General features: G+C 40.2%; 1 pseudogene; it reads right to left on the bottom strand.

Moving 5' to 3' along the window:
- Window positions 1-7,696: 7,696 nt before the first annotated feature.
- On the bottom strand, window positions 7,697-8,586 carry LOC117240532 (annotated as a pseudogene).
- Window positions 8,587-8,986: the final 400 nt, after the last annotated feature.

The following is an 8,986-nucleotide window of genomic DNA, read 5'->3' as shown; positions in this document are numbered from 1 at the left end:
GTAATAACGGACATGTTAAAATCGATACAGCGAAATTCGGATGAAGAATGGGACGATCAACTTAACTTTGTATGCCTTGCATATAACACAATGATACACGACTCTACTGGTTACACGCCATTCGAACTCACATTCGGACACCAAGCCAATTTTCCCTCCACAATATCCAAGAATCCCCAACGCACATACGCAGACGAAGTCACGTTCCGCAAAAAGGAATGGGACTCTAGACTCCGACACGCTCGCGAAACATTGATCAAAAGTAAACAGCGATATCAGCGCGATCAAAAACGTAAAATTATAAAACCTCAATCAGTTTTCAAAGAAGGAGACTCTGTTTTAATACATAACGATCATAAAAGGCATAAACTTGATGTGGAATGGTTAGGACCGTACACGATTGATAAAGTATGTACTCCATACTATCTGATTCAAGACAAAAAGATACACGGTAATCGTTTAAAACCTTACATTCCAGGTCGACGCTCCTCTTTGCCGGAATAGTATCCGCGCAAATAAATATTACACCATTAGAAGGAAACTCTGTATTCGTAGAAAACATAGGAAAAGGATATTTATACAGCGACACTGCCAATGTAATAGTAGGATTAGACACTAGCGACATATACGAACAGATAAGCGCAATAGAATCACATAAATTAACAATAGACTCACGTGCAATCAGCAAACAATACGTCGAAGAGTTAGGCGGATTACAAAATCGCATCAATAACCTAAAACAACTCGCAAAACACTTGAAAGCGTTAACACATACCCGGAGCACACGAGGTTTGCTTAACATCATAGGTTCCGTATCGAAAAGTCTGTTCGGGACTCTCGACGATGATGATCTTACGCTCATAAACAAAAATATGGACAAACTATTCGATGATAATAATAAAATCAAGACCATAATAGCTAATCAAACATCACTTATTAGAAAAATTGTAAACTCAGAAAACCTAAACCACTTAGAGAGATCATATAGTGATATATTAAAATTACAACAGCAGGCAAATATCGATAGATCTATGCTTAAGATGATCATGAAAGTCGACACCGCGATGCAAACTTTACACTTCCAATTAGATGAAATACTTAACGTCATGATATTAGGCAAACAAGGAATAATTAGTCCACAAATACTTGACCCCAATGAATTCATAGAAAATTACGCCAAGACAATAGGTAGCCAGATGTACAACACCGCGATTTCTGCCAAAACCGAACATTTTCAATTCATACTCGACATCAGTGATCTTAAAATCTTCACAATAGATGACAAAATATTTTTCAAGATCATAGTACCTTTAGTCTCCAACACAGAATGGAACATATTACAAGTATATCCTATCCCGAGTAAAAGAAATGGAGTATTTTTGGCTCCAGTAGTCGAACATCAGATATATTTAACTTCAGGTCTTTCATTTATAAACGCTGATATCGAGTATATCAACAAACTTTGTAAGAATCGAGCCGGAACCACTATATGCAAACAAACACTACCTATCCATGACAGAAATTCAAGAACCGATTGTCGCAGCGAAATAATAAATTTCAAACCACACATTGAACATTGTCAAATAACTGTACTTGAGATTGAAGACATACTTTATACCGCTCAAAACTAGCAACTGTTATGCATGAATGGAATGAATGGAATGGAATGGGGGGAATGGACGAAATGGAATGGAATGAATGGAATGATTCAAAAATGAAAACACTGATTCCACAGAATTTAAAATATACAGTATTGGGGACTAACCACGCTCCAGATATCAGGGTACATAGCATTAGGCATACTAGGTATATATGGATTAAACAAAATAGGGGTATTCAAATGCATCAGGAAATGTATACCGAACAAATTATGTATCAATTTATTTTGCTGCCGAAATGAAACTGTAATCAACAGCCACAATGCGACAGCCCCACCAGTACCACTCACCCTGGGCTCAACACCCAACATCTATATTCCAACCAACACATACCACTCAGATGAAGAGGAGGAATCAGCTGTAATTTTCAAGCCACGTCAAGTCCGATTCCACAAAAATCTTCTGAAGAAAACTTGAGGGATCAAGTTCAATCTAAGAAGGGGGGAATGTCACAGACGAAATTCGAGCAACTGTATATAACAAACCGAAATTCCGAACGCCTTATCGCGTGTGACCGTCCGGTCAGCACCCGTTCTCAGCCCCCTGAGTGGCATTCGATTACTCCAGCCGTTCTCCGAATTTTACACTAAGTATAAACAAAACCTTCTCCCACTCCAACGAATGGAAGAATATAAATGCTCCCTTCAAAATCATCCAGTCAGTCTAATAAAAAAATTCTTAACTAATCCAAGTATCGAAAGTGTATCATCGCGAACCGAAAAAATTGTATAAATTGAGTAAAAAAATAAAAAGAACTTAATCTCCTTTTCGGAAATTAACAAGTTCCTTATTTTTACCTTAATTTTACACGACACTCGCGACGCTTCCTCACAGAGTGAATACAGACGGAAGACAAAATGTGTTTTCACTATTTATGGCTCAACGTAGAAGATAACAAGATTAAAATGCGCATAGTTCTTTTCGATCTTTAACTTCATCCCTATGCTTCATCCTTTCACGTTCTGTTACCGTTCTACTACCGTTCAACTATCTACGTACGCAACTGTTCGTTCTCAATCGTTCTTTTCGTTATCAAATTAATTTAGGATACCCGGAGTATCTATACTTACGTTAATCGTTATTAAGAATTACGCAAAGAATATTTGATGACTCTCAATTGTCTTTTTACACAAAATACATTTTTTCTATAAAATGCGATAAGAATAAGACATTTATCAGTAGCTAATGCTTCCACCGATTACTTACTTGCACGCCATTGTCAAAGATATACTTTAAAAACATAGAATTAATATAGGAGAATAAATTATTAAACCATCACTATGTTTTACAAGGGTCGCGATGACAGCAGGTACGCAGTACGCACTTTCGTATTTACAAGCATTGTTCCGATAGATTTCGCATGGTCGAAAGGAAGTGGAAGTGTACAGATCAATTCCTACCACTCAACAAATTTCGGTGTTATTCTTCATATGTCAGTCGTATATACGTCGTGCAATTTTTACGTTATTTTTTATCTTATTATGGACAAAACGACATTGGAAGAAAAGTACATGAAAATAATCAAAACATGCACTACGGTTGCCGGAATTTGACCTGATCAAAATAAATATTCGGAACTGATCATGTCAACAATTATATACATTATTATTATGTTATCATCAACGAGCGATATATAACAACGCAGGTATGTAAATATTAATTTGTAATCGACTGTCCTCTATAGAAATTTTGATTTATTGATACATATATAAGTATCTACTATATTAATGAATAACTGTATTGAATAATCATTCAGTAATCACACACCAGCATTGTGATGTTCGTCGAATTTCTCACAAAATTCCACATTTTTTAAATGTATTCATTACGTACTAATGTGACAATTTCTCTTTTGTTAAATTAATCGGTGGTTGATTGTAGATGGCAAACTTCGTGTGGTTCCTTAGTTTAATTCAAATTATAATTTAATTTAGTTTAAATACCGTAATAGAGCAGGCGTGCTTCTTTAATTAATGCGGCAGCTGGGACATAGATAAAACAAGAGAATTACATAATCAGTGGTGCGAAGGTAAAGAAATCTTTTGTTTCACTTCCCATTTTCTATTACTATTCTATTATATTACGGTCTGCCTAAAATCCACACGGGAAAATATGATAAGTTGATTTTTGTTGAATTTGTGACTTTTACATCACTGAGGGACTACAAAGAAGTATTTTGGTACGACATATTTGAAGAAGTGTATAATATGACAGATTCGAAATTATAAACCTTCTAAAAATAATGGCGATAAATGTTCTGTAAAAAACGAATAACATAATGCAGTATCGTAACTACTATAGTTAGTTTATTAATGATAAGTAGATTGAACAGAAAATAATGTTCATTAAACATGAACTAATCACAGCAAACGTATAATAATTAACACAACTAGGTAATTAATCAACGACCCTTATCAACGCAATCCGCACTCTTTGACATCTTAACTCGTACTGCTGTTAATTCGTTTATTGTCTTCTAGCAACCCCTTGTCTTTTGTCTTAGACTCAGGCTCAGCAACCGCTTGTTTATTATTTGCACCCCCCCCCCCAGGCTCCTCATCAACGATACGTATTATTCTGCATATTCTTAATGTGTATGAAAGATATTGTTGTATCAGGAAAGGAGAAGAGATACGACTTATTGTGCTTTACATACCTTGATGCATAGATTTTGGTTGCATGAGACTAATCAAATTGCAATGTAAGATGCTACTTACCGCCATTTGTGAGGGATTAGTCAAATGATAGACTGAATTATGAAGTTAACATCATGACCGAGTACGCCAAAAGGGTACGGAGTATAGTAAAAACCATGTGAGCAATTCATTTCTTCATTCTGTAATTAATTGTATACATCTTTACAATCAATTTTCGGGATTCGTTTCGTTTGTTCGCAAGATTAAAACCACTAACTGTTATTGAATATAATGAGGGAAAGCGTGGTACAGATTATTCCGACTAAATGGTTTCTTATGCCACCACAATTAGAAATGGAATCAAATGGTACAGAAAACTTGGCATTTAACTTCTTCTGGGAATTTATATTATAAACTCTTTGACGTTTTACAAAATTACAACAAGGAAGGATATAAATATTAGAACATTTAGAGAGTTATTAGCTGCAAAATTATTAGGGTTGTCCGAAAGTATAAGAATCCCCATTTTCGACGGGGACAGCATAGTATCGCCGTCCCGAAAATGACTTCCGGAAGAAACATTAAACGCGCACGCACTTATGTTATGCAAATAAAGGACATCGAATGGATCGAACAAAGGCGCAAAAGAATTCGAAGAAAACAACAACTTATTATCCAAATTGTTCATCGAGAGTAATCAATGCTGTATACTTCCTAGAATTAGGATGAATAGGGATTTGGAGAAACACACCGGCCATGTCCAGAATAATAAAATATCTCGCTTTTGCAATCTCGCGACTTGATCCGCAATAAGGGGTAAAGGATACCGATCCACGACCATATTTTTATTTATTTCTCGAAAATCTACCAATCATCTATCTGAACCATCGTTCGCCTTCAGGAGTAACATAGGGCTCGCCAACGGTGAATTACTATTTTTTGCTCTAACTAATTCACTCATTCTCTCATGTACTGTTCTGCTGTTCTGCGCCCTTCCTCGCCAGGTCTATAAGGACTTCTTTGTACGGTGATGTTAGGATCAATTAATTATATTTCTAACTGGCCTATATTTACGCGAGTACATAGGAAATCCGTAACGAATGAAGCTTTGAATTTTTCGAGAAGAGAAATTAATCGACTTTTATCATTACAATCAGTAACATCAGTGTTACATCGGTACATCAGTGTTAACTTCATTAATATCAATCCCGTTTTCAGCGGTTTTATTACAGACACTAATTATGTTTATTTTACACATAGCGACGCTACTTTGTGTAATATTACGTCAAAACCTTGACTTAATATTTCACGACCAATCACGACATCATATTTTAAACAACTATCAACAAGGACATAAAAATTTATCTCCGATGTAAAACCATTGATACATACAATGGAGAGGATTTGAGCTGTACGTTTAATACAAATATTTCTTATTACTCGCATAACTACTATATCAATCGTTCTTTTGTCGGTTGTTGTCGTTGGTTGACGTGAGTTGCGAGTTGTGAGTTATCATTTAAAAGTTGCCTAATTGTACCGATTTAGTTGTTTTAGTTGTATTATATTAACATATTAAGAAATAGTTCTAGTTAAATAATCATGATTTCCTGTTCCATCGTTGTAATTAAATATATAAAATAAATATGTCGGGTTATCATTAGGATTTAAGGCGCGTAACGATTCTTCGTTTGAATAAGCCATTGTTTTACGAAACAGAGAATATATTTACGCGAATAAACAAGATTTTACAAAATATTATGAATAATGAGTTTAATAAATGATAAGATTAACAAACGATAAGTTTAACTAATAATTAGATTAAAGAATAATAAGTTTAACGAACAATAAGAGGAACGAATAATATGTCTTACGAATAATAAATTTAACGAATAATGAGATTAACGATTGATAGGTTTTACGAATAATGAATTTAATTAACGCTATTAACAATGATCCGGAGTTCAAACGAATCCACGGTCAACGGGATAACTCTTTACTATGCGTAGAATAATTTTAAACACAAAAATACGATTGCTGAGACACTCGGTAAATTGCTCGATGTATCACTTTCCAAGGCGATCACACGAATGATGAAAATCTTTTTCGCTATACGACTGCATTTGTTTGTTATATGCTCTTTGTTGTATACTCTTTGTTGTATACTTTGTTTAAAGTTTGTTAAAAATTTGTTGTATACTCTTTGGAAACATCGAGAAAGATCCAAACGCCGTTGCTAGGCAGTTTCTGTCTGGAGATTGATTCCTAATACAACGTGTGTCCCATTATATCAACATCTCTAAAGTACAATTCTGTGTGATTTCTAGGGAAAACAATACAACCGATCCACACCTTCGTCAGGCAAAACGTTTATCCCGTGACCGTGGCTACGTTCGGCGACCAGTTGTCACCTCGAGCCCACTTTCGCTTTCACAAATATCGAACAATTACAAATGACAATTGCTTAATTACAGTTATGATAAAATCTAGGCTAAAGCATTAGAATGCTTCCTCAAAATTGCAAAGGGAAGGCTCCGGTTTTCCTTTCATCTCCGACACGACCATTCTGACTATCACACGTCCTCGTGTGCAGCTAAAATACAGAGTTTTTTTAACATTAGACTCGGTGTAACTGATATTATTGATGATATACCCGTCGGAGCGTTAGGGCTCAAACGAAGGAGACGCCGTCAGGACAGTCGCCGACGCATATGATAGCGTCCGGTATTCTCTTACGGTCCTGATGGCAGTCATTCTATGAAGCCTCCTCAACAAGAGTGGACTGCGTCGACTTTTCATCAGATCCTCCGCCCACACCGGAGCCCCGTATAGGACCCGCGAGCGGATGACTCCTTCATACAGTCGGCGCACTCCGACTTCTGCCCCACCAATATTCAGCAGCAGTTCACATAGGGCGTTGGCTGTCGTCGTCACTTTGGAAACCAGGAGCTTGAAGTGCGGCCCGAACGTCCATTGACTGTCGATGGTGAAGCCCAAGTATTTCATCTATCGTCCTACCTCAACCTCCTCTCCGCTTATGTCCAGACAGAGGTCGGGCGGTGAAGTCCTTCTACGTCGGTAGGCATAAAACCATATGGCCTTCGACTTGGCTGGAGACACTTTCAGGCTCAGTCTTCGTATAGACCGTATCACGCAAGCGGCGGCAAGCTCTGCGTGGCGCAGCTTCTCGCGCCACCAGCCATGCCTAAGTCTGGGGGCATGGGTTAACGAAGCACCGCGTCGTATCCAATGATCCACAGAATGGGACCCAAAACCGAACTCTGCGGAACCCCGCGTTCAACGGGCCACCAGTCTTCTCCATCTTTGCCGGTGTAGCAGACCCATCTGTCGTTCAGGTAGGCCCGTATGACACGAATGATGTACGGAGGTACCTCGCAAAATTCAAGGACCTCTAATATCCTGTCCCAGGGTATGGTGTTAGATGCATTGACTATGTCTAAAGAGACTGCCAGCGCTACCCCACCCCGGGAAACCATGGCCTGTGACATCTCTCGTATCCGGTTCACCGCATCCATCGTCGAGAGGCTTCGCCGGAAGCTGTACTGGCTTTCGTGCCAACCGAACACTTGCCCTGATATGTGGGCCTCCAGACGGGCGGCAAGAACTCTTTCGAAGAGCTTGCCCACTTCATCCAGTAGGCATATCGCGCAATATGCGGACGGCGAGTCTGTCGGTCGTCCCTCCTTGCGAAGCAGGACTAACCCCGCCATGCGCCATATCCGAGGGTATACCCCCTCCGTCAGACACCTTGTAGATAGATGACGTTGTCTGGAGGCCATGATCGTCATCGTTTCCGCCCATATCCGTCTCGGGACTCCTGCCGGGCCCATCTTCTTCGTCGCATCCACCATCTCCTCCGCCGCAAACCCTAGTTCCTCTTTTCGCTCCACTATCCAAGTCGAGGTGGTGCGCGGTGTCCTGGGCTGTCCTCCAGTGGCGGCAACAGTGTACGAATGACCTCTTCCAACACTGCCGGATCCATCTCTGCCGTCAGTGGTGAGGCCCTTGGACGCAGCTTCTTCATCACCATCCTGTAGGGCCACCCCCACGGGTGGGATTCGACTGACTGGACTAGTGTCCATCCAGGCTTGAGCTTCAGCGCTCTTGATCCACCGCTGTAAGATATGTGACTCTCTATATGTCGGGGCGGGCTCTCTCGAACCGCCTGCGGGCCCGAATGCACCTGGGCCGTAGTTCTGCGATCTCCGGGGTCCACCAGTACACATTTCCGTATTGTCTGGACCCAGGCATGGAGTTACGCATTGACACATCACATGTCGCTCTCATGTCTCGGCGAAGGTTCTCCACCTCCTCGTCCACGCTTGACTCTTCTGTGCGGGCGCCCCAGTTCCAGGCCGGGACAATGGCTGTTGCCTGAAGCATCTCATTGTCTCTATCCTTGAGGCGCCATCTCGATAGCTGGCGGGAGCGCTCCGTTCTCCCAATACCGCGGGCCTCTCTCGCGAGCATTGTCTCCGGGTCGACCTCCACGAATATATACAGGCGGTCTGAGAGAGTCTCAACCGCTTCGGCTACTCCCCAGCCTGAGACCCGCCGGAAGGCATTGGAGGTACCCCATGTAATATCGACGACGGAAGATCCTCTCCATGCCACGCATGTGGTCGAGCCTCTGTTAAGTACGAGGAACCCGAGGCCCGCAGCCCAGTCTGA

The sequence above is a fragment of the Bombus vosnesenskii genome, unplaced genomic scaffold (genome assembly GCF_011952255.1).
Source record: "Bombus vosnesenskii isolate JDL3184/JDL3185 unplaced genomic scaffold, Bvos_JDL3184-5_v1.1 scf7180000014758, whole genome shotgun sequence".
NCBI classification, from domain to species: domain Eukaryota; kingdom Metazoa; phylum Arthropoda; class Insecta; order Hymenoptera; family Apidae; genus Bombus; species Bombus vosnesenskii.
Note: the sequence above shows the minus strand (reverse complement) of the source record. Positions and strands in the feature narration are given on the sequence as shown.